This window comes from Lygodium microphyllum, chromosome 17 (genome assembly GCF_053477565.2).
Source record: "Lygodium microphyllum isolate KBCC chromosome 17, Lygodium_microphyllum_v1.1.10, whole genome shotgun sequence".
Classification (NCBI taxonomy): domain Eukaryota; kingdom Viridiplantae; phylum Streptophyta; class Polypodiopsida; order Schizaeales; family Lygodiaceae; genus Lygodium; species Lygodium microphyllum.
The window spans coordinates 79,406,251-79,430,599 of NC_141151.1; positions in this window are offsets into that span (position 1 = coordinate 79,406,251).

Consider the following 24,349-nt stretch of genomic DNA (forward strand, 5'->3'; position numbering starts at 1 on the left):
ATACCTAACCATAAGATAGTATTAATGTCACAAAATCATGTTTAGACTTATTTCTCTTGGAAGAATTAAGTTTTGCATGTGTCATAAGAGTTCTAGTGTTTGACAATCCTAGCTTGGGTAGTCAAGGATATTGGCAGAACTTGTAGTGAGACATGTGCTAGTGGGGTGCCAATAAGTTGTCTACAATATCTTATCTTCTGTAAGAAATTTAGCAAATCCTAATACTTTTTGGAGTATTATCAAGGACTTGCTACCATAAAGACATAAAACATGAATGTTGATCCCATGGTGCATGGGTGATGCTCCAAGAAAAGAGAATGACATCATGCAATCAATACACCTTTAAAATGAGTTCCATCAGCAACATATTTTTTGTAATTTACACCAATCATTTTCACTTATTATTCTATCATGAACTAACTCATACAAAAAATCCCAACACACATTTGGGACAAAGAATTTCACTCATTCACAATTTATCTTTGCTAATGGATCTACACAACATGTATTATTTAATTTTAAAAATTTTGAACAAATATCCTCATTGCATGGTTGAAGCCAATAATTTCATCCATTCCTTCTATTGTCAAATTCATGAAAGGATACAATGACACTTATTATTACCTTAGATCAAGGTGTAGAAAAATTGTCATTATACAATAGACTTTTCGTGTGTATACTTTGGTAGAGCTTAGAATTAACTTGGAGAGTAAGTGCCTTGCGCAAAGGTGTAGAATTTAGAATGAAATTAGAGAGTAAGTGCCTTGCTCAAAGGTTCGTGATGTTTCTCACCATGCCCATTTTGGAGCATAACATTTTTGTAAGACTAACCTTGTCCATGGCCTTGCCAGAGCCTTCTCTCACTTTTAAAGAATCCATCTCTCTCTCTCTCTCTCTCTCTCTCTCTCTCTCTCTCTCTCTCTCTCTCTCTCTCTCTCTCTCTCTCTCTCTCTCTCTCTCTCTCTCTCTCTCTCTCTCTCTCTCTCTCTCTCTCTCTCTGTGCGTGCGTGCGTGCGTGCGTGCGTGCGTGCGTGCGTGTGTGTGTGTGTGTGTGTGTGTGTGTGTGTGTGTGTGTGTGTGTGTGTGTGTGTGTGTGTGTGTGTGTGTGTGTGTGTGTGTGTGTGTGTGTGTGTCCCAAGGGATACTACCATAATAAGGATTTTGGTTGTGAAAGCCACACTATGTAAACCCACTTATGTTCAACACATGAGTATTGCCAAGGCTTTTCCACACCTCTCTTCCTCCCTGCTCTGCCAAACCCCGTTCCCCCACTCTCTAAGAGCACACACTCACCACTCTCTCTCCTCTTGTGCTACCATGTGTAAAGGTCAAAAACCCATTTCTTAATGTATATTAAGAATATAGGTATGATATATGGAGTATGCTCAAAGTATGGATGTCAAAATAGTGGAGTGCCATCACATTCATCTTAGTTGCAAACACATGCCAAAATTTGCAAGTCTTGCAATACTCAAGGACATGAGGCATCTCAAAAAGACCCTTAATAGTAACAAATGGTCGTTGACAAATAAGCCCACAAAAGTTCATGTCAAAGTTTGAAATCCTTAGGATACTCTTTTAAGTATTTTTACAAAATTGAAATGACACTTCAATATCATGTAATGGCAACAAAGGCTCATTGATTTAAAGCACCACACATGCCAAACATTGCAAGACCTACCAAATAAGGCACATTGTTATATCTAATGGAAATAAACATAGATTAAGTTAAAGCTGAAGGCATGTACTTTCATAGCTTATCCAACCTTACAATACTATAAGAGCCAGGCCACACACAAGTTAATCAACTTGCGCATGCTACTTGGTAAAGTAATAGTATCACCACAGATACACACGTAAAATTATATTTCAAGTTCAACAAGAAGCTAAATTGAGGAGTGAGGTGCTAAATCAAGAAGAAAGAAACGATAATTTGTAGTTCAAAACAACCTATAAAGCCTTCTAAAGCTGACTCTGAAAGATGGTGCAATCGGTCACAAAGGGAATTTCGCGTTCGAAGAAGATCGGCTAAGATCATAAATCTGCATCCAAGATGGAAAGGCCGCATTCGCGATGGCTCCTAAGAAAGCACAAGGCGCAACCGCAAGAGGATCGTCTCCTAACATCCATGTGGACAAGAGAAGCCTAACTCCCAACTAATCAGTAGCCATATTGATAGACCATGGATAGTTCATGGAGTATCTCCACTTTTAGAGGTACTCCATTGCCTAGGAGAAGTCTTGTTGATCACATTAGCAGTGGGCCTTCCTAGTTGTGCAAGTCCAAGGTAACACAAACATGCAAAGAAAACTACTTGGTTCCCAATTGCACTCACTCAAGTCAATTGATTTGAGCATTGCATGGCTCTAAATTGTTAGAAATCAAGCTCACCATCAGTGTGTCTTCATCTATGACCGACATCTATGACAGCTAGTGTGTACAGCTGTCTACATGTGACTACATTAAATAAGTCGGGATAGTAGTCAGTTAGTGACATGACTAGAGTTAGTCTGTCTAGTCTACATTTACACTAGGTCACTTTATCTTGTTGAGTGTGTGCTTTTCAGTTTAGTATGTGGAACATGAAGGAATGAGCTTGAGAGCCTGAAGGCTCATGGATATGGTGTTTTCCCTGTCTCTCTCTCCTCTTTGAACATGGTATCAGAGCATTGCTAGGTTGAGCTCTCTGGAGCACGAGGGAGTCAAGAAGACTTGAAGAAGCTGAAGAACAAGGTCTTTTGAAAACAAGAACAGGCTGCCATTACTCTGTCAAGGTATGCATTTGCTCATCTTGGACTCCATGCTTTATCACAGTGGTTGAGGCCTTTCTGGGAGCCTTGGTGGATATCCTTGAGCATTTGTAAGTGGTCATTGAGCCTCATGATGAGGAGGACCAACTAACAACAAGGCCTGGAATTCCGCGTGATCTGCGCCTGTTGATCTGGGTGGACTACAACCTATCAATCTTCAGTGGGGCACCTGGACAAGACTCATAGAGCATGTATGCTCACTATTGAAGGTATCTGAAGTGTACAAGAAGTAAATGCTTGTGTGGGAGCTCTGTTATGAGCTGGAGTAACAGGCAGAGACCTGTAATCAGTTCTGAATTGCTGTAAACATGAATGGACAGCATGCATTCGGTCATTACTGACATACAGGAGCCTTGTACTACACTCAGAAGGCATCTTTGGAGCACAAGAATGTGTCAATGCATGTATACATTGGATCAAATGTCTTGGAGCTGAGATTTCTTGCTCAGAATACTCAGATCTGAAAATCATTGACAAGCTGAAAACTGTCATACACAGCCAATGACAAGTATTGTGCATTACTGAGCAATACAGGTCATCTTGGGGGTTCCATCATCTATATGAACTGACCTATACATGCTGAATGTATGGAGGATTGAAGCAAGCAATGAGCATCATTGAAAACTAAATTCTAAAGCTAAAGTAAATGCAGTCACACTGTCCTAGTTAATTACAAACAGCTCATGAAGTTTATGCCATTGGTCAATGAAGACAGGTTGTCTATGCCTACTCAGATGCTCATGTATTGAACTTGACACTACAAAGTAAATGTATGACATGGTCGGAAGACATTTTGGAGCTGCTTGGAGCTTGATATGCTGCATTTTGGTTGCCTGCAACCTGCAACTAAATTTGTTGACACTTGTATGTGCTAGTTATGCACTATTCTGTGCCTCTATGCTCATGTCTTGACTGCCAAATGTACTAGCACCTACCTGGGAGATTTTGAAACATGTATGACATGATTACCACTCAGTTTTGGATTTGAAATTGCTACTGGTTACTCACAGTTTACAGTTTTCAGACTGCATGTATGTACCTTGGCAGTGAGGTTACAGAAGCTTAAGCTGAAGCAAACACATAGCTTATGTATTGACAGTTATATCCACAGTTGAGACCACTTGTTTGTGGGTTGTTTTGGGGTGTCAGTGGGCTGAAATACCCTAGTTTTTTCTGCAATTTAGTGCAAAAAACTGTCATAAACTGCTACGGACTGAAGTTAGCCAGTCATACTTATTGGTCTGCAGGGAGTCAGGCACTTGATAGACAGTCTATTGCATCATGGCTAATGCACATGGGACTGACAATATCACTCAGATAGTTGGAGAGAAGTTGGATAATAAGAACTTTGCATTATGGAAATTCAGAATGAAAAACTTTCTGGTTGGTAGAGGTTATTGGGATCTATGTACAAGAGATGAAGTTGCTCCTGAGTTGCCTGCACACAATCCAACAAATGAACAGAAAAGAGCCTACATGCTATGGAATGAAAGAGCATGCAAGGTGCTGCATTGGTTTTCTTTATGTATATCTGATGCTATGGTAATTCAAATCACTGGATGTGAGACTCCGAAGGATGCTTGGGACATACTAATGAAAAATTATGGAACCATGACACATGCAAGGAAGATCCAGTTGAAACAGCAGTTCAACAACATATCTAGGAATGGCAAGAGCATCTAGGCGTATACCACGGAGATTAAGACCATAGCTGATCAACTTGCTACTATTGGCTCAAGTGTATCAGAAGATGATATGATTGCTGTTGCTTTGAATGGCTTAGGCAAAGAGTACAAAGCTTTTGACACTTCCATTTCTATCAGAGAAGAGCCCCCTAGCTGGGAAGAGCTAGTTGCTGCATGAGGAAGTCAAACTTGGTTTGAATACAGGTTCCAGTGCATCTCAGAGTAGAGACATTGTGTTATACTCTAGCCAGCGTGGTAGAGGATCTAGAGGTCGTGGTTCATTTCGAGGTCGTGGTGACACTCATAATGCTTATGGACAGCAGCAGGCAGCAGAGTAATTGGCATGGTACAAATACACAAGGCCAGCATGGATCTGGTGGGTTTAGAGGCAGGGGGAGATCAACCCGAGGTAGAGGTGGTGGATCTGGTTCATGGCAGTCATTTGATCAGTCCAACATGGACAAGGAGTGCCATTATTGTGGCCGGTATGGGCATATTGCAAAGGATTGTTACAAAAAGCAAGGAGATATGAAGGAAAAGGGCAGACAGCATGGGCACTATGCATCTTCCAGTGGTGCTCATGATGAGCCAGTTGATAGACTCTTTGCCATGCAGCATGTATCTAAAAATGCATGGAGACATGATAGAGATGACTGATGGTACATTGACTCTAGAGCGTCAAACCACATGACCCCACATGGAGAGTGGTTTGATGAGATGGTTTCAGGTACACATGGTCATGTATGTACTGGGGATGACACCCAACATGACATAAAGCATAAAGGGATTGTTCCTCTTATGATGCCTGATGGCAAGAAGAAAGGCTTACTTGATGTATTACATGTACCGACCATAACAAAGAATCTGTTGTCTGTGGGTCAAATGGCAGAATAGAATTTGCAAGTGAGGTTCAACAAAGATTGGTGTTTCATTGAGGAGTATGGAAATGGCTGCAAGTAAATTGCCAAGGGCAAAAGGGATGGCAAGATGTTTACATTGGATGCGACCATTCCGGGACTCAAGGCAGCCATGTTTGCTCATGATGAGAGTGCCATTCGGGATGTAGAGATTTGGCACAAGCGGATTGGACATGTCAATGTACAAAAGCTGAAATCTATGCAGCAAAAAGAAGTAGTACTTGGATTACCTACATTCAAGTATAATGATTTTGGTCATGTATGCCTTGCATGTCAATTTGGGAAGCAGGCACGGTTTTCTTTCATGAGACATGTAAAAAGCAGCACTAGGCCTTTACAGTTGGTGCACTCTGATGTCTGGGGTCCTTCACATAATGCTTCTTTTGGTGGTGCACAGTATTATGTCTCATTTATTGATGATTTCAGCAGTACACTTGGCTTTATATTTTGAAGCATAAGGATGATGTGTTTGATACATTCAAAGACTTCAAGAAACATGCTGAAAATGAATTGGGCTATTACATATCATGCTTGAGATCAGATGGAGGAGGTGAATATGTCTCAAACTACTTTGACAGGTATCTAGCTAAACATGGGATCAGAAGACAGCTCACATGCAGTTACACACCGCAGCAAAACGGTGTTGCAGAGAGGAAAAACAGGGTTTTGATGGAGTCAGCTAGAGCTATGCTGAATGAAAAATGTCTACCAAATGGTTATTGGGCTGAAGTAGTGGTGACTGTTGTCTATGTGCTGAATCGAACCCCTACAACACGGATTCATGATGTCACTCCGTATGAACGGTTGTATGGTCATAAACCTGACATTTCACACTTGAAGGTATTTGGCAGCATTGCATATGTGCATATACCGAATGAGAAGAGGAAGAAATTGGATCCTAAGGCAGTGAAAAGTGTGTTTATAGGATATGCATAGGAACGGAAAGCTTATAAGTGTTATGTACCTTCTACGTAGGAGACACTCATAAGCAGAGATGTGGTATTTGATGAGTTAGCATCCTGGTATGGGAATCCTGTGGCAGTGCCTACTGATGGCTCACCCAGTATGAGTCATGCTGAAAATACTCCTGCTGAGAGTACTTCCATGAGTGGTCAGACAGGTGATGTATCATCTACAATGAGTCCTTGGACAGGACGATTACGGAGTCGCACTACTGCATCCACTGACACAAATATGTCAGTGAGGGGGAGAACAGATAAGGGAAAAGAAAAGGTTTTTGAAGATGTAACAGGTCCACTCACTGCAGGTTATGATTCATCTAGCAGTGACAGCTTAGACAGTGAATTGGGGATTCTGTCTGTTATGACGCCAGGTGCTAGGTAGAGCCATTATGTGCCGCCTCATGAGAGGCAAGCTCACAGTGAGCCACAACTCAGGAGATCAGAGAGGGTCAAACGACCTGTTGATAGGTATACTTACATTGGATATTCAGCCCGTCATTATGCTTATATGACAAAAGTAACAGGTTTTAGAGAACCAAGTAAGTTTGATGAGGCAGTTGCAGATGAGAATTGGCATGCCGCTATGGATGAGGAATATTCAGCTTTGGCTGAAAATGGTACATGGGATTTGGTACAGTTGCCTGAGGGCAAAACACCTATTGGATGCAAGTGGGTGTATAAGGTAAAATGTAAATCAGATGGATCATTGGAAAGATATAAGGCCAGGCTAGTTGCAAAAGGGTATGCGCATCAGTATGGTCTTGATTATGAGGAGACTTTCAGCCCTGTAGCAAAGATGGCTACAATTAGAACTGTGATTGCTTTGGTAGCAGCTAGAGGCTGGAAACTATGGCAGATGGATGTAAAGAATGCATTTCTCAATGGAGAATTACAAGAAGAGGTTTACATGGAATAGCCTGAAGGCTATGTACATCCATAATTTCTAGCACATGTATGTCAACTGAAAAAGGCATTATATGGGCTGAAACAAGCACCCAGAGCATGGAATGCTCGCATCAGCAGTTATTTACAGCAACATGGTTTCCGATTGGGAGATACTGATCATAGTCTATTTGTGAAGAAGACAGATAGTGGCTATGTTTTCCTAGTTGTCTATGTTGATGACTTAATCATTACAGGAGATGATGAAAATGGGATTGCAGAAATAAAGACATGTTTACAGGCTGAGTTTAAGGTCAAGGATCTTGGAGAGCTGAAATATTTTTTGGGGATTGAGGTTGTCTCTACACCTCAAGGCATATGGCTGCTACAGAAGCAGTATGCTCATGACATGTTACAGAAATATGGTATGGCTGATTGCAAGCCTATGGATACGCCTTTGGAGCAGAATGTCAAGCTGTAGATTGATGTTGGGACAGAGATTGAGAATGTTACTATGTACAGACGATGGTAGGCATCTTGATCTATCTCACGATCACTAGACCTGACTTGAGTTATGCTGTGGGGTTGATCAGTCAGTTCATGCAGAAGCCTCGCAAACCACACTTGGATGCAATCAGAAGAATTCTGAGATATGTAAAGAGTACCACAGATCATGGGCTGTTTTATGCATATGGGAAACCCCTTGACTTGATGGGGTACATTGATGCTGACTGGGCTGGTTGCACGTATGACAGGAGGTTAACCAGCGGCTATGCATTTGGCTTGGGTAGTAGCATGATCAGTTGGCAGAGTAAGAAACAGCCTATAATTGCATTATCTAGTACGAAAGCAGAGTATCGTGGTGCGGCCTTAGCGGCCTATGAAGCTAAGTGGTTACAGAAGTTGCTGAATGACTTGGGAGTACACTTGGACAGCAAAGTCAAGCTGTACTGTGACAATTTGAGTAGTGTTATGTTAGCAAGAAATCCTGTTTATCATGCAAGATCAAAACACATTGAGGTTCACTACCATTTCATCAGGGAAATGGTTTTAGCAGATCAGATTGGCTTGGAGCATGTGAAGACTGAAGACCAGGTAGTAGACATCTTTACCAAATCACTTGGTAAAGATATGTTCATTCACTTTAGACAGCTACTTGGAGTGATGCAGATGATTTGAGTTTTGTTTTTGAGCTTGAGGGGGAGTGTTAGAAATCAAGCTCACCGTCAATGTGTCTTCATCTATGACTGACATCTATGACAGCTAGTGTGTACAACTGTCTACATGTGACTACATTAAATAAGTCGGGTTAGTAGTCAGTTAGTGACCTGACTAGAGTTAGTCTGTCTAGTCTACATTTACACTAGGTCACTTTATCTTGTTGAGCGTGTGCTTTTCAATTTAGTGTGTGGAACATGAAGGAATGAGCTTGAGAGCCTGAAGGCTCATGGATATGGTGTTTTCCCTATCTCTCTCTCCTCTTTGAACATAAACAAGTATGCATCTTGTAGGATACATTATCATACAATGGCAACAAAGAGTCATTGACATTAAATTGCAAGATTGTCGTAAGTTTGATAATACTCTTGAAAAAGTTTGTCTATGATGACAACACTCATTGATTATGCAGAGCTTGTAGTTTCGAGCATGTTCTCCTCTAGACTTTCAACAAGAGTTTCTCTTATTTTAGGCTCTCAAGATTCCTAAGGCTCACCCTAGTCCATTTGACCTCTTAAATTAGAAGGCTACCTATTTATAAAGCAAGCCCAATCCTATAGACAAAGCTCACCCATGTAGTTTGTATTGATGGAAGTAATAGTTTAGCTATGCTATTTCATTACACACTATAAGCCCATGTCTACTCCAATCTATGGTTTATTACATGTCTTTGGATGATAAGCAAGTACAATAGCCTGATTTGCTTTTAATGATGATCTCTATCACACTATCTTGTAGTCAACATACTTTGTATCAAGAAGTGTGGATAAAGATAGTACCTTTTCACAATTTACGTATCTTGGAACTTGGACTATCTTGGTTGTTATCCCATCAATTTCCGATTTAAATCACAACTCGTAATTGGTTCCCTTTGGAGCTCATGTTCCTAAGATATTCTAAATAGTCGGCAACACACTTGTAGGTAATCTAGGATTACAACAGGTTGTATGTCTTGCCAGCTCACCCTTCACATTTCAAACTCGAAGCAACCAAATTGTCTTAATTGCTAGGATAAAACATTTTGTAAGGAGCCAATAGTTTCATCTTCTATTAGCATTTTATGAGATACTTGCTTCCAATTACAAGCTTTGAAGGGGATTTTAGCTTCCACTCAAGTCCAAATGTAGCTCTACTATGAATTGGTGGTTGTTGCCTCTTGAGATTGACGTGGGGATACCAATGCAAGCTTTGGCCTTGTTATGTTGAAAGGAATTTCTTGCTAGTGCATATTCTCCCCATTCGAGATTACTGTCGGAACATCTACAATATCAAATTTTACAAAACACAATTCTAGCTTGATTTTGATCATGAGAGAGAGAGTTGAAGAGCAATTGACTTGAGTGTCATGAGAGAGAGAGAGAGAGAGAGAATTAAAGAGCAATTAGCTTGTGTATGACACCTAGCTTGGCTTTGCCTTCGGTTCCTTTCACAAATAGGGGGAAGGCCCGCTTGTGTGGGGAGAAAGCTATTCTAGATTCAATTCAAAGAGCCTAAAGAGATCAGAATCAAACCCCTCATATATCTCATCAATTAGTAGGACAAGCAGGTACTAAAATTTGTAAAATTGATTAAATAGTTGGGGGCATAAAGAGAAAGAAAGAGGGAGGGAGGGAAAGAGGGAGGGAGAAACTCCTTATATACAATCATCAACAAAAAAGAGAGAGAGGAGGGGCACTAGCATTGCCTATGATCTTGGCTCCCTCATGGTTGTACTTGGCAATCGATGATGATAATGAATCTCTCAAAGGGGCTGTGGAGGTGGCCCAAGTAGAGATAGTTCTTGTTGCAGGGCGGGAACACCATAGCTTGTAGGGACACACACACACAACAAGAAGAAGAAGGGCTTGAGAGAGAAATAGCCTGGTGATGAGAGAGGGAGAGTGTAGAAATTATTCATTAGAGGAGTTTTGAGGTCTCAAAAATGCCCTGTAAGTGATCTTAGAGAGAGAATATATTTTAGAAAATAAAATCATTTTTTTATTTTTAAAAACTTTTATATTTTGGTAAGTAAATATATCAAAAATTGTTAAAATAAGTCATTGTCGCGATATTCTTGTGATCACATCAAACCTAGAAATCTAGGCCACCATAAAGGTGACAAAGATTATCATAATGAAGATCTTACTCATCCTCATTAAAATGAAAACTAATATTCAATTTGAATTTTGTTGAATGTTTGATTACTTCCCTCCATTCTCACTCTCTTCTTTCTTTCCCATCCTTACTAGTTTCTTCTTCGTTTTCCTTCTTGTTTCTAATTCGGATACTTTTTCAATCCAATCTTCTAATCACATCCTTAGCTATGGATTAGTCATCCAATGATCTCCGTAGCTCTAGCAAAAGGCCTCTCTATCATCTTCATATTGAGTTGGATAGTGAGTATGAACCAATAAGGAAGAGAATAAAACCCACTACCGTTACAGAGTCTATGAAACATATACTTAGGTTTGAAGGAAAGAAGAATCTTGATCTTTGGTTAAATGGCAGGCTATATCCCAAAGATCCTAGCAAAAATAGCACTCTGCCTTTCCATAATAGCTCTTCATTGTTGAGGTTCATTGGTGATGGTTATAATGGGTTTCTAGGCTATACATTTAACTTGGTTGCAGAAAAGGATGTCCTCAAATTGAAGAACCATCTTTTATCAAAACATAACAATGAGTTACTCTAGAAGCTAGAAGGCTATCAATAGAGGATTCATTGATTGGAGAAATGCATCAAATCTTATCAATGAAAGCAAACTATTTTAGGACTTTGAAATCGACAAAAGGCTCTTCGAAATATTGAGAGTCTAAGGCAAGGGGGTGGTGGTTGTAGTAAAAGAATCCAAGCAGTAAGGTACATTTTTTTCCACTTTAAAAATATGAAATATGACTTTGTCTATAATTAATTGTATTGATTTGTGATGTTGATTTTGTTTAGATCTCTTCTTCAACCGAATGCAAGTGAAAGAGATTCTTTAAAATCATCTCAGCTTTATTATCTTCTTCTTCCTTCAATAGTTTCAAAAGATATTTTGGAGAAGAAGAAATTTAAAAAGGTAAAGAAAAAAATGCTTGAAGTCATTTATAAATGATCTCTCTTTGGATACTGAGTTAGTGCAAAAGACACTAGATAATATTGGTATTAGTTGAGATGCTTATATACAATTTTTCCGGATTTTACAATCAAATATGAAGCAACGACACATACGTAATTGCATACTTCCAAGGCCATCTGGGATTAGAACTATTAGATAGAGAGTGAACAACAAGGTAATGGAGATTCTGGGTGAGTCTTTTCATATGGCTAGCTTCAAGGGCAAGAAAAAGGAAGTTGTATTCAATGAATTTAACAATATTTTCCTTGACTTGCCCACTTTACAATGCTTAATGATTAGATTCTATGACTTGTCACTAGAAGAGGCACAAGGAGTGGCTAGATTTGTGGTTAAACTTGATGAAAGTGAGATTCTAAAATGTATAAAACTAGAGAGGGTCTCTATTACCTTGATGAATAGAGCACTTTTATCATATCATTACAATCACTCAATGTCATTCAGTGTTCAATCAGAACACAACATCTGGTGGCTAGGATCATTCGAAGTAGATACGGAGGATTTTGATATATTGTATTGGGTTTTTCATTGAACACCAATAACTGATATTATTAAGAGACAACAAGTAGGAGAAGAGCTACTTGTTGAAGGATTTGGGAACTATAAGATTGAGTGGCACATAGCTGGTGACTTAAAGACACTTAAATGTATGTACAATGTATCAAACGGAGCCAACTCTAAATCTCCTTGCTTATATTGCATGTCCCCAGCTAGAGAGTTGAACTCAAGCAATTGGAATAGAGCTCCCTCTAGGCACAACAAGGATCCACATTTTAAGCCAGTCCTAGATATTCCTTTAGTGAATGCCCATATCTATACACTTCATGCATTTTGTAGGATAATTGAAAAGCTTGTTCATCTTTATATAGGATTTGCATGGAAGCTAAAGCCATTATCAACTAGAATAGATGCTATAACAAAGATTGAAAAAGTATTATCTGCAATTGGTTTGCATGGTGGTAATGTTGTTATTGAACCAAATCTTCAAAAGTCTAAGGATGGAAATTGTGTCCCCAAAAAGTCATCTATTGGTGGAGTGAAGGCTAGAAGGTTCCTAGACTTTCACAGGAGACTTAGTAAGATAAACTCTAGGAATAGTGGCTCAACTATCAGATACAATCAATGGAAGTACCTACATAATGCAATTAAGGAGCATGCTGATAATGGACAAGCTCGGAATAGAAAAGCCAATGTTTAGGAAACACTAGACAAAGTATTCTTTTATTGTAATAAAACAGAGTGGAATGATGATGATCTCAAAGACTTTAAAAACCAATTGAACCTTTTTAAAAAGGCAATGACAAAAGCTTGGGGTAATCAACATTTCACTCACTATATGGTAAGAAGTTTGCATATGTATGTCTCTTTATTTTCTGACTCATATAGAGTTTTCTAATTGAATTTCTTTATTTGTTAACTATACAGCATATTTTATACAACCATGTTCCATATTTTATCAAGAAATATGGATCTCTATCTATTTGGTCAACCCAATGTATGGAAAAATCACATTATCAAGCAAGAATAAAATACTTTAGACACACAAGACATGGAGGTGGAAGATACAAAGCAAACAGTTTATTAGAAGTCTTTCAATGGTTCTACAGACAAACTTGGCACAAATTCAAGCTCAAAGACACAATCGCATCATGTAATACATCATCTTTGGCCAGGACTATATACACTATTACCCAATGAAGAAAAGAGGGATACTTAAACTCTTATGCAAAGCAAATATATTCTGAATGGCTACAAACTAGACAAAGAGATGGAAAAATATGGGTTTCAAGAAACCCTTAACATCTTTGGTTTGACTCTATTGTAGAAGAGTCTTTAATTTCACAGAATTCACTAGGTCCTCTAAGGGAATATCTTGTTTCATCCCACTCGATGAGACTCTACATTTTAGGAACTCTTGTTTCCTATAGCTTGGAAGGAGCTTCAAAATCTTGGCATCTCCTACATGGGAGAGCAAATAAGAGGCAATAACTCCAAAGTATCCTCCCCTAGATCCACTATATACAGGCATGAAGCCAAAAACTCTTCCGGCTTCTTCCTTCTCCACCAAAATTATCTTGTCTGAACCTCTATTGAAAGCTTGGGATCCAATCACCTTGGAGATAGCTTTCAAAGTCATTATTGGTAAGATTGGAGAGCTTGACAACTGCTATGATAAATTGCAATTGTTTGATTATTTAAGCTTCCAATATAATGACCAAGGCCTTGACTTTTGCCATGCTTCAATGGCCTTGAGCCTTTAGCTCTTCCAAGAAAGTTGTCTGTATCTTCAATTTCTATTTGCACAATAAACCACAATAGTATAAGATGTCAGTATATAAATATCCAAAAATATTTGTGTATAATGCATAACATACTCTAATATAAATCACAATGGATATCTTAGAATTACATTTCATACCTTAGGGTTTTCATCTTCTTCAAGAAGACTATCATCATATAGATTTATTGAACTTGTTGGTTTCTCCTCTAATGGAGACTTCAGTTTCTCTTCATACCCCATGTTATCAATGCCAAATCTCTGTTGAATTTATAAGTACTCTTCCTCTATAGGTATCCCCCCCTACAAGAATGCAAGGCTACAAAACTGTCTTGAAAATTCTCTCCCTCAACATCAAGAGTTTCTAACATTTCCTCTTCATAACTTATAAAATTCTTATCATTTTGACCCCATGCAGCAAGGATTGCCAAGCAGTAGTCTTCTCTAAGATCAAAAAGGTGTTGAATATCATTTAGCAATACATATCTCTTTTTGTTGATGGGATAGCCGGGAAATGTTTGGACACATTCAAGAGGACATGTTTCAATCTCTGCACTCAACTCTATCTCCTTTTCTTCCACTTTTGTAATGTTTTCACTTTTAAACAAAGCAACATTAAATCTTGCACTAACTAGTTCTCAATATCCTCCTGAAACATTTCACCCTTCTCTTCAACTTCTTTGTCTTTGCATGCAATATCCTCCATCTTCTCCTCTTGTATTATTTCTAAATAACAACTATCCATATATTGAAGATATACAAGAAATCCAACATCCTTCTATACAAGAAGACATTGTTGTTGATTTTTTTATGAAAATGGAAATTTGCTTTCCACTTTTTGAATTCTTTATCAATAAGGCTAAACCTTTTTTGCAAAGTTGTTCTAGCAGTATTAGAAGCTTCCATTACATCGCTATAATGGACAAATCCCTCAATCTCTAGGCCTTCCACATGCCTATCATAAAACACCTTAAAATCCTTCAATTTATCTTCAAGATCCTTCAAAAGTTCTTGCAAATCAAAGGGAACATTGAGCATATCTCTCATGTAAATAAATCTAGATGAATTTCTAGTTGCATGAAGAAAATCAAACAGCTTTTCATCAAAGGTGACCTCCAGATGATCCTCCTCCATTCCCTTTAAAGACAACTTTCTTTTAATCATCCTAATTACTCACAAAAGAAAATCCAGAAAACAAAAATAAAAATAAGGGGCATAATATACAAATCCTCATTTTCTCATATGTAGATTGCTAAGTAAATTTAGGAAATACAAATGAATGAAATGAATTAAAACATTATGCAATAGAGAAAGCATGAAATTCCAAGTCTCATCGATCAAACTTTCTTTAACATTTTCGACTCATGAAATGCAAAAACAATGATTCACACTGCCTCACTGTTCACAAAATCGTGTTTCACACGTCACTTATAGAAAAAACTTGATGAATTCATGTTTTATACATCCGAAAAATTTGAACAAAACAATGCATCAAGAACATCAAAACCCCATCGTTTGAATGTGTACTAGACCAATATTGATAGAAAAACAAAGTAAAACCATTACCAAATTTCTAAGTCCATGTTGTATCTTTCTTCTCTTAAACAAACTAACATCTTCAATGCCTCAAAATTTAGGATTGCAGAGAAAGAAAAGTGTGATATCTGATATTTGCAAGCCTTGCTCCTTGAGAATAATTCATGATTGCAAAGAAAAATATTAAGAAAAGTGTGATACCTGATATTTGCAAGCCTTGCTCCTGAGAGTAAATGGTTTCTTGTAAGAATATTCTTGGTTTAGCTTGTGATGCTTACAAGATAAGTAGTTGGTTGAAGACAAGACAAGATATGTGAAAGAAATAGTAACCAAAATCGAACCTGAGTGTTCATATATATATGCCAATGGTCACTGCACGTTTGATCAAAAAGTATCCTACACTAATTTGGAGGACGTGCACTTAAAATGAAAAAGAAAATGAAAAAAACTTAAAAATTGGAGCCATAAAAGTGCTATCATGTCAAAAAAGTAAGTGACACGTGTCATAACTTCCCAGTCAAAATGGTCTTCAGTCGCACGTGTGAAATTAACTATGCATTATAGCAACCACACGTGTAAACCAACATCGTTATAAACCCAACTTCTGAAATTGCAAAAGAGTTTTTTCAAAGACAAAACCCTCTCTATGTTCAACCACACCAACACAACACTAATTTGATCCCAGTACAAAAGTATTCTTTCTCACAAGGCTACTAATGAAGGTTTAATCAATAGCATATGCACCCAACACTCAAGAATGTAATTTTTTTGCTAAAATATAAGTTAGTTCTGAATCACTTGAACAGTTGTTTACCCCAGCACAGAGGAGCGGGAAATGAAAAAAAAGAAAAGAAGGAAAAGGTGCCTTAACTGGCAACTAGACCCTGGAAATAATTAAATGCACGAGCACGACCCTCAAGAAGTCTTAGAGTCGCCCAAGGAGAGTAAAAGAATGAAAAGCGCACCATTAAGTGTGAAAACACTTCCAAAACCTTGTAAGAGAGCGCCAAGCTCACTTCTGTGCAAATTGTATGCATTAGTTTGGGATAGGATATACTAGAACGGTGGGAAATGAGAAATGGGCCTAGGCTAATGGCCGGCCATGTAAAAAAGGGGGATGACCGCCCATGAAAAATGGGGCATGTATATAAAGTTGAAAAGTGAATGGGAAGTTCATTCTTGTGTGTGGCCAAAGCTTCTTCTTCTTCTTCTCTTGTTTCTTGCCTTCTTGCTTGTGCTTGAGAGAGGGATTGAGAGAGTGTGAGGGAGTGAGGGAGTGATTGTGTGAGAGTGAGGGATCTTGGAGAAGAAGCTCTCCATCTTCTCTCTTCATCTTCTCCTCCTCTCTTCTCTTCTCTTGTCTCGCGCGTGGCTATGGAGGATGAAGCTCATGGGAGAGGGATTGAGGTTGCTTGAGCTTGCCTCAAGGATCTGGAGCTACCAGTGTGCAAGAAAGAGGAGGGTACTCGATCGATCACTACACCCGTAAGGTAGGCATTGCGCGGCTATGTGAGAGGTAGCCATGGCCGCTCGATTCGAAACACTTGAGCAATAAGTGGTCCGTAGGTCTCGGGGTAGAGCTTGAAGCTCCCCTCCATTTTGGTTACATTTTCGGGACCGACGGAATCGAGCCTTGAGTGCCGTGCGCATCAGATCGAGCATGAAATTAGGGTTTGCATCTTGAACCAGTGCTCGAGATAACTAAGAGATTTAGGAGGGTTTAATCCGTGAAACAAGTAAGTATTTGGGTTTGTTGGAAGCATTAGATTAGGACTACTATTCTGCATTTCTGTTTTGCATATTGCCTGCACTAGATTAAGGTTAGATTAGGGTAAGAAAAGAGAAAATAGAGGTTCTGGCTACTGCTGGAAACAAGAAAACAAGGGACCAGATTCAAGTTTCTGGGTGAAACAGGGACAGGGAACTGGCTGTAAGGTTTTGCAGTGCTGGGAAAGGACCTTAAGAGGCTTGGGAGGCCAGGACAAACCTCATTTCTTTAGTTAGCCTTGTGTCTTTGTGTGTGAGAGAGAGAGAGAGAGAGAGCTTCTGGTTCACAGGACGAGGAAACGCTACCCCAATTCTAGGCGCCATCGATTCATGCTGCTCCAGGTGAGTCTCGTGTTTTCCAATAGTGCTCTAATCAGATATGGGAAGTCTGTGGTGATTGTGTGCAGCAAACATTAAGAAGGATTCAAACGTGCTGGAATCGCGCTCGCCGCCGACACAGTCGGACCAACTCGCAGTGGTCCGATTCCCAGAATCGGACCACCCGAGTCCTAGGGTCGGACCGTCCGATCCCCAGAATTGGACCATCCGACTAAGAGAGTCAGACCATCCCTGTTCGAGTCCCGGAATCAGACCAACCCGATCGGACGTGCCACGTGGCACTCAGACTGCCCATTAGAATCAGACCATCGTAGTCAAACCATTGAAGCTAGACTCCGACAAGTCGGACCACTTTGAAAGTAGGACCACCCTCCTGGTCTGATTCCCAGGATCGGACCACCAGGGTCGGACAAGTCCTAGAATTGGACCAACCCCATCCGACTGTTAAAGTCGGACCAAACCAATCTGATTGCAAGAATCGGACCGTCTGACTCCCAAAGTCAGACCACCTCTGTCCGATTCCCAGAATCGGACCATCCTGCCAGAAGAAAAAGATAAGGATCTTTTGCTGGCCTTGCCACAGATGTGACCCCAGGACGCAACCCTGAACACCCCCAAGACCCAGTTTGACCATTAGAACCTCAGAGACCAATCGAACTTAGGGTACGGAAAGACCGTAGAATGGCCGGGAACCGAGTTGAGAACTCAAATTAGGCTGGGAACGTGGGTAGAAACAAGGTGGAGATTGCATTAAATGCTTTCTACATTGGCACTTCACTCTTGTGCTCCACTAAGTCTGCACAGCAAGAAAAGAGAAAAGCCTATTTTCGCACCAAGCACCACGAAAGCACTAAGCACAATGTGTGAGTAAGGATTGCAGCTGCTTTCGAATAACAAGGAACACACTAGGATATTTAATAACATTAAGGAACCCACTAGTAGGAGAAGACCCCAAGACTTAGACAAGTGCCTGAGTGCCCTACTAGTAGTACCTGGAGAAGACACGAAGACACGGGAAGCAACAAGATAGAGGAGTGGAAGCTGCCGAAGCTGATTGGATTCATTGACAACCTCGTGAAGCTAGAAGCAGAAACAATGTCGGGATCAAGAGGCGAACAAGGGGAAGACCAATTAGACTTAGGAGAATTTCCAACCTCAATCCAAGAATTGGTCCATGACTACGATCTACTCACCAGGACCGTGATCCAAGGTAGATCTGTAGAGGAAGTGGTAGCTAACCTGGAAGAAGAGAGAAGAGCTATCAAGAGAGCGTTGGAAGGCATAATTGCCTACAACCATGAGCAAAGGGCTAGAAGGCTGCAACAAGACATGGATATGTACGAGGCTAGACGAGTACTAGACCTAGCTGGGGCAGCCAAGTCCGAACCGAACGTAGAGAGGGAACGGGCAGTAGAGGCTAGCATGACATTGAGTGAACTAGTGGCAAAGCAACTCATGGACAATACATCTGTGGAACAGAGTGCTATTGCCCTAGCCACCGCACTACTATCAGGATTGGGAGTCACACAAGGGGCTAAAGGGCAGGCTAGAATCCCCATAGTAGCAAAAAAACTAGCTCGATACAAACCTAGCAGTGACCTGTACAACTTCATGGAGCAGTTCGAGCAAGTATGTGAGGCGAACGGTCTTACTGACCCTGCGCAGCGAGTTCAAGACTTCGGCCTGTGCTTAGGCGACAAGGGGAGGACCTCGTACTCTAGTCTAGATGACGCAGAACGTAGAAACTTCGCTCGCCTTAAGGGCCTCTTCATCAAGAGGTTTTCGGAGGTGGGGTATTCAAATAACCTCATTGTTAGGTTAATGAATATCAGTCAAAGGGAGAAGGAGGACGTTAGGGATTACATCACTCAGGTGCGCAGCCTCTACAAGAGAATCCCTGCCAATGAGTGACCTACCGAGAGGGCAATGTCTACAGTGTTCATGAACGGGATTCGGAGTGAGGAGCTCTACAAGGCTTTGGCCAATAACTCCACCTTACAATGAGACGTGCTAGCTAGAGTCTTCGAGGAGGCAATACGCGTAGATGATCAACTCAGGGAATGTAGCATAAGGACTACTAACCGAGATAGTGCAAGCCAGAGGGACCCTAAGAGATCAACCACCTTGGGGGAAAAAGCAACTGCTAGCGTGCAGGATAAGGGGAAGAGTGTAGACCACGACCAAGGGATGGCAGAGATGAGAATGGAGATTGCACAGTTGCAAGAGCTCGTTAGAAAGCCTGTGAGATCACATGTACAATGTGTATATTGCGGCGGCAATCACCTCCCAGTTTAGTGCCAAGATCCTAGATCTTGGCGTGCTCAAATCGCGGTAAATTCAAGCATGATGCAGCGCATTGCAGAATGCCGAGGAGATTCCCATACATGCACCAGTACAACCCTCCATACTTAGGTAATAGGCCACCTAATTTCTTTGGCAGGGGAGCCCAGTTAGCTCTTCTAGCACCAACTAACTCAAGACCTGCCGTGCCTAGGCTGGAGATGAACCCAACTGGTATACCCAGGCCACCAGGGCCTTTTGTGACTCACCCATCTAGCAATGCTCCTGTTCACTTTGTGGAGGAGCCTAATGAGGAAGAGACATATGTCAATCCGTACATATCCTACGACAAGGAGGGCAACCCAGTCCTGATGGACTATCGGCCAGTGCCGGTGATGGCCTTAGGAAGAGGACGAGGCAGAGGCTTTGGAGGGCCCAACCAGGATCCAGTCACATGCTGGACTTGCGGGACTTGCGGCCACCTAGGCCACATTTCATCACATTGCCCGGAGTGAGAACAAGCTAACAAGGACAAAGTGGATCTCCGATGCACAGAGTGTGGAATCACACATCTGTTTCCTGACTGTCCTAGGCGGAAGCCATCAACGAGCGCTGCCAACATGCCATCGGTGCCTTTGGGGCTCTTTGGAGTGGAAACTTTTGGTAGTGAGGATACGCCCATCCCACTACATGCCATGACGCGAGCTCAAACGAAACAAGCAGGCATCTCCTTGCCAGGGCCAAGTAACCTTGATGCAACCTCAATGGGGAAGAAAAGCCGGAGGAGACGGAAAAAGAGAACCGATGCGAAGATAACCCTTAAAACCAAGGAAATGACTACGCTAGTAACGGGAAAGAAGGTCACAGACGCAGAGGCAGAGACCTCGGCTCCAAAGACAGCAGAGCTAGGGAGTGCCAAGGTAGGGGAATATCCCCACCCCAAATGGCAACTCGAGGCTATAGCCAAGGTCAAGGAGTGGGTCAAGGACGCCCAAAAGCACCTCGAGGATGTTGAACCCATATTGGAAGACCCTATGGATGACTTCTCCAGTGTTAGCACACTAGTCTCACCCTCAAAACCACAGGCTGGGAGCATACCTGCACCACTAGAAGCAACTCAGCAGCAAGGCCAGGGGGAAACTTACCAGGGCAGACAGAATGCATGGCCTAGAACTGCTAGCCTCAGAGGAAGGCAAGGGTCCAGTAACCTCCTCACAACCTTGCTGTCCACTCCAGTAACTCTAAGCTTGGAGGATCTGCTTAGGCAAAATCACTCCTTGTGGCAAGAGTTAAAAGACTTGATCGAGGGACACGCAGGACTTGCGGGTGCTGATCCGAAAGATCATGACGCAGTTACATGGATCCCAAGTCTAACTCTACACTCAAATCCTAAGTCTTTGCACATCAATGCTTTTTGGGAAGGCACTGAAATGACGCAGTTTTGCCCGTCCTAGCCTTAGGAGAAATGACTCGAAAAGGAATTGTAGACACAGGCACCGGTGCTAAACCATGCAGTCCTAGAGGCATGGGGAAACCCTCCTGTGGAGACTGCTAGATTCAATGTCACGTTAGCAAACAGAATGAGGGTAAGACCATTTGGGGTCTTAAAGAATTGGCCGGTAAAGATTACCAGTGCGCAATTTTCGGTAAACTTCATTGTCATGAAGGGAGTGGATTATGACATACTATTAGGCCGACCTTGGATGAGGAATGCACGAGTCATAGAGGACTGGGGCAATGGATTGATTTTCCTAGGGAACAGAATTAGTGCAGTGAGGGTAGATATGGACACTTGGACGACGACACCTATTGACCTAGCTGCCATCTCGGCTATGCTAAAAGGCGATACTCAAACGACCAAGCCCTATGGATCACTCGCTAGATATATTCCTTGCCCTGAGGATGAGAGGAATTGGATGCACGTTTTGGCAACCATTGACCTACCATTCCTGGATGAGAAAGGACCACATCAGTGGGCTGCTAAAGCCGCAACCATGCCAACTGAAGAGCCAATTGTGCCACTTTGCATGATGGCAGGAAGCTCACTCAACCCGGGCAAACCGGCCTCGCCCCACGTCCCCAACAACAAATTAGAGCTTTAGGAAATCGTAGAGTATCTGACCAATAAATTGGATGGCAATTTAGTTGCTAACTTAAAACCTCTACGTGACCTTTTAGCTAAACCAGAATGGAAATGGACCAAGGTCCACGACCTGAACTTGTTATATAACTGGGCTTTAGTTACTGACGACAAGGAGATTGGAGAGGGAAGCTTAGGGGATGACGAGCAGTCAGAAGGACAGGACCCGGATGATGAGGAGTATGAGGACTGTCACTCTACGGGAGAAGAGAGTGAAGAAGAGATAGACACAATAGAGTACGACACGAAGGGAAAAGCGATAGAACAAATCAGGGCAGACTTAAGGCCTAGGAAAGAAGGGATCGATCGGAACTCATAGGAGCCGTGGATTACGAGCAAGCCGGAGTAGCACAACCATGGGTAATCCCAGTGCTCAAGACAGATGCACCTACGGAACTACGACCCCCTGGGGAAACACCTTCCTCAAGTGAGGAATGCGAGTTTAACTCAGACTCGGAAGTTAGCACTGAAAGTGATCCCGAGATACCGCAACCCTCTAAGGTCAAACGCACCAAGGGAGACTGGCCAGTCCACTTGAGGCGCAGGAGGCTAAAAGAGGAGGCCAGAAAGCAAGCAAGGGACTCAGAAGCGGAAAGGCAGAGGAAACCACAAGAACTGCCCAAACGGTTTACAAATTTTAAAAAGGGTGACAGAGTGGTGATTCTGTTAGGCGCAAAAAGACAAGGTCAGACTAGTGAACCGATCGAGGGACCCGCCAAAGTTAAAGAGGTTAACTTGGCTGGGAAAGGTGAAAAACCAAGACCGGTGTTCGTTGCAGATGACTTGGTGGAGGATGAAGAGACCAAACTCGTTGCACTCCTGCAAGAGTACATTGACGTATTTGCCTGGAACTTAAGGGAGTCGACCCTAGGGTCGTGACTCATAACATCCCAATGATCCCAGATGCAGTGCCAACGAAACAACGACCTTACCCCATGAATCCCAAGCACGCCCATGCAGTGAAAGAGGAGATTGATAAACTTATGAGGGCAGGTTTCATATATGAGATCGAGCACACGGACTGGGTATCACCTATCGTGATTGTCATGAAAAAAAATGGAAAAATCCGAGTGTGTGTGAACTACAAAAAAGTGAATGCCGCTACGAAAAGGGATAACTATCTTTTACCTTACACCAAGCACATGCTTGAGAGGGTAGCAGGAAAGGAAGCCTACAGTTTTCTGGATGGTTTCTCGAGCTACAATCAAGTGCAAGTGCACCCCGACGACAAGCACAAGACTACCTTTGCCACGGAATGGGGCGTGTTCACCTACATTGTCATGCCTTTTGGGCTAATGAACGCACCTGCAACTTTCCAACACTTAATGTGCACTATATTTAAGGACATGCTTAGGCGCGAACTGGAAGTGTTCGTAGACGACCTATGTTTACACTCTAGTTGGGCCGAACACTTGGAGAAATTGAGAGCTGTCTTTGAAAGGTGTAGGCTGTCCCACCTCTCGTTGAACCCCTTAAAGTGCCAGTTTTGGGTAAAACACGGATGTATCTTAAGGCACGTAGTGTCAAGGAACGGCATTGCTACTGACTTTTCCAAAGTCAGAGTCATTGTTGACTTACCGCCACCCGATAACTACAAGGGAGTTCAGTGCTTCTTGGGACACACTGGATATTATCGACGATTTGTGCTAAATTATGCACTAATAGCTAGACCATTGTACAAGCTATTGATAGTGTTTGAGTGAACGGAGGAATGCCAGCGCGCATATGAGGAGTTGAAAAAGGATCTTACGACTGCACCAATCTTACGAGCCCCAGACTGGAACGTAACGTTTCATGTACACATAGACGCCTCTAAGTTCGCTATTGGAGCTGTGCTATGCCAACCTGGTGAACATAACTTGGATTACCCGGTGAGTTTTGCTAGCAGGCAGCTCATAGAGACCAAGATGAACTATTCCACGACAGAAAGGGAGGGGTTGGCCATGGTATTTGCGGTAAAGAAATTTAGGCATTACATGTTGGCCACTCCCTTTGTCTTCTTTGTTGACCATCAAGCCTTGCTGTATCTTGTGAACAAGCCTTGCGCTACGGGGCGCATAGCTAGATGGTTACTCCTCTTACTGGAGTTTGACTTCTCTGTGGTTGTACGCAAGGGAAAGCAGCATTACATGCCTAACCACATGTCCCGCATACCCACAGGAGAAGCCGCCGGACAAGGCGTGCCTGACGATTTACCAGATGCCCATCTCTTTAACATGTCTAGTGAACAAGAATTATTTAAAGCTGATCTGACGCCGTATTGGGCAGATGACATAGTGCAAGTGCTAGAAAATTGACTACCAGAGCAACCCATTGAGAAGGTCAAGCTGAAAAGACTTATCTTGAAAATTCAGCCATACCAACTGATAGTTGGTCAACTCTACAGGTTGGGACAAGACGGTTTATTGTGCGGATGCGTATGTGAGCACGAGATGCAC